At 44.4% G+C, this 2,934-nt stretch overlaps 2 non-coding genes across 2 annotated transcripts; both read right to left on the bottom strand.

Moving 5' to 3' along the window:
• Nucleotides 1–1,404: 1,404 nt before the first annotated feature.
• Trnas-cga (transfer RNA serine (anticodon CGA)) lies at nt 1,405–1,478 on the bottom strand. Its single transcript has one exon. It is a non-coding gene; the product is annotated as a tRNA-Ser (tRNA).
• A 228-nt stretch (nt 1,479–1,706) lies between these two features.
• Trnas-cga (transfer RNA serine (anticodon CGA)) lies at nt 1,707–1,780 on the bottom strand. The gene has a single exon. It is a non-coding gene; the product is annotated as a tRNA-Ser (tRNA).
• Nucleotides 1,781–2,934: the final 1,154 nt, after the last annotated feature.

Raw genomic sequence — 2,934 nt, 5'->3', positions numbered from 1 at the left:
GAGTGGGTCTTCGCCTCCTAAGACCCTTATCGAAGATGTTTCGTTGAATGGTTCGCACGTTGACACATATTGATGGCCTGTAACGCCGGAAATGCATATCATCCTATTTCCATCTATTGTACTATAATTTTTTTTCCTTGGTTTGTTACCTCAAGATATGACATTTCTGTCTCTTTATATATTGTAATTTTTTACTGTTTGTTTATATATATATTCATGCATTTATGTTGGTTTGTTTTGTGAATATTATTTGTATTTATACGCTGGGTCTGGCCTAGGGAAAACTATGCTATCGAACGAATACATCGATAGGTCGTGTGGAGAACAAAAGTGTTTAGGATCTTTGGTAGTGAACTCTGCCGCGTGGAGCGCGGGCAGAGCATGAGAGACTCTGGCTGGAGTAGCGAGTGGAGCAGGTGTGTGGTGTGAAGCTCCCGCGAGTTGCCGCGCTTTCGGGGTTTGGCAGCATGTAATGCGCTCGACTTGCGATGATAGTTTCTGATATGGTGTCGCGGACGGGAAGCATTAGCTGGCGCACATCAAGAGCCCGTTTCGTCTGGTGACCGTGTCGAGAAGAAGGCGCGCCAACGTCCAGCTTCTGCAACAGCGACGGCCGACAATGAGTGACTGTCGCCACATCCTCGATCGACGGCTTCAAACCTTCAATCAACCAACAAGGAAGACTGGAAGCACGTAAAGTTTTAGAACTGTATGGCAGACCTCAGCTTTTCAAACTTTTAAAATTGTTGCATCACAAAATTACAGCTACTTATCATGAACCTTTGTTGCTATTTGTCCCAATCGCATTACCAAGCAGGGTCCCTTCCTTTTCCGAAATGAATCAGAGTGTCGTTGAAATTCAAACGCCAGCATAATTCCATTTCACTGCTTTACTTTCAAAGTTCAGTTAAAGTATTCATAGCTGGCTACAATACTTAGATTACACAAGCACAAATTAAGAGTGCTAGTTTTGTTACCATATTTTAGCTTACCTGTGACTGCAGCTCAGCTTGGTACGTACTAAATTTTACTATTGTTAATTGTTCAGAATCATTTAATTCGAGTTCAAAGTTAAATCTCTTATTTCTAAATTGCGTGGATTCAAGTAGCTTTTGAAATGATTGTTTAGTCCAAGACTAATCGTATTTTACTGAATTTCAATGTGCTTCAGAAAGAAAGCTCACTATTAACTTCAGTCACTAAATTAACTTTCGATTTTCCGGTTTTATTAATTCTTTTGCTAAATTAAGTGTAGCGAAATTTATTACTTCTGACAAACTTTCAGTTTTCACACTACACTTGTCAACCTTCAGTTGCCACGCTTCTAGTGCTAATTATATGTGTAATAATCTTTCTTTTTCAGTTACTATAGTAATTGAAACTTCCTGGCAGATTAAAACTGTGTGCGCCGACCGAGACTCGAACTCGGGACCTTTGCCTTTCGCGGGCAAGTGCTCTACCAACTGAGCTACCGAAGCACGACTCACGCCCGGCTCTCACAGCTTTACTTCTGCCATTATCTCGTCTCCTACCTTCCAAACTTTACAGAAGCTCTCCTGCGAACCATGCAGAACTAGCACTCCTGAAAGAAAGGATATTGCGGAGACATGGCTTAGCCACAGCCTGGGGGATGTTTCCAGAATGAGATTTTCACTCTGCAGCGGAGTGTGCGCTGATATGAAACTTCCTGGCAGATTAAAACTGTGTGCGCCGACCGAGACTCGAACTCGGGACCTTTGCCTTTCGCGGGCAAGTGCTCTACCAACTGAGCTACCGAAGCACGACTCACGCCCGGCTCTCACAGCTTTACTTCTGCCAGTATCTCGTCTCCTACCTTCCAAACTTTACAGAAGCTCTCCTGCGAACCATGCAAAACTAGCACTCCTGAAAGAAAGGATATTGCGGAGACATGGCTTAGCCACAGCCTGGGGGATGTTTCCAGAATGAGATTTTCACTCTGCAGCGGAGTGTGCGCTGATATGAAACTTCCTGGCAGATTAAAACTGTGTGCGCCGACCGAGACTCAAACTCGGGACCTTTGCCTTTCGCGGGCAAGTGCTCTACCAACTGAGCTACCGAAGCACGACTCACGCCCGGCTCTCACAGCTTTACTTCTGCCAGTATCTCGTCTCCTACCTTCCAAACTTTACAGAAGCTCTCCTGCGAACCATGCAGAACTAGCACTCCTGAAAGAAAGGATATTGCGGAGACATGGCTTAGCCACGGCCTAGGGGATGTTTCCAGAATGTCCTTAGGACTGTCGACCGTAATTTCCCCCAAATCTCAAATATCTAATTACCGCTAGTTGATTGTTAACGTAACGGCCGCACATTTACTTTCTTTATTAACTTTACCCCTATTTCAAAATTAATTTCCACCAGTTTCATTAGCATTTTTCCTTTCATTTAGATGTAACCCTTTCCTCCCTCTTTACCGACAAATTAACCTCGGTGACGATTGCTTTTCCCAAATTTCCATTAGGCACACGCGGTTTAATTTTTCACTGTCATTAAGGTCGATAAGTGAGGGGGAGGTTACAGGCCCAACATATAAATCTGCATCAATTTGCGGACGGGCTGCACTTCCGTCACGTTGAACGACTCTCTTCAGTCGTCGTTGGTCCCGTTCTTGCAAGATCTTCTTCGGCCGCTGCGATGTCGGAGATTTAGTGTTTGGCGGGACTCCTGGTATTCACGGTACACTAGAGCAATGGTCGTACGGGAAAGATTCTTACCTCATCACTCACTCGGAGTTGCTGTGTACCGTCATTCATGCGCTGACTATAACACCACGTAAAACTCACTTAACCTGATTACCTGCCGTTGTAGCAGCAGTAACCGATCTGACAACTGTGCCAGACACTTGTTGTATTGCATAGGCTTTGCCGACTGTAACGCCGTAATCTGCCTCTTTACGTATCTCTGTATTTGAATA

Source organism: Schistocerca nitens, chromosome 7, assembly GCF_023898315.1.
Source record: "Schistocerca nitens isolate TAMUIC-IGC-003100 chromosome 7, iqSchNite1.1, whole genome shotgun sequence".
Taxonomy (NCBI): domain Eukaryota; kingdom Metazoa; phylum Arthropoda; class Insecta; order Orthoptera; family Acrididae; genus Schistocerca; species Schistocerca nitens.
The sequence above is the reverse complement of the archived record's forward strand: the minus strand, read 5'-3'. Positions and strand labels throughout refer to the sequence as shown.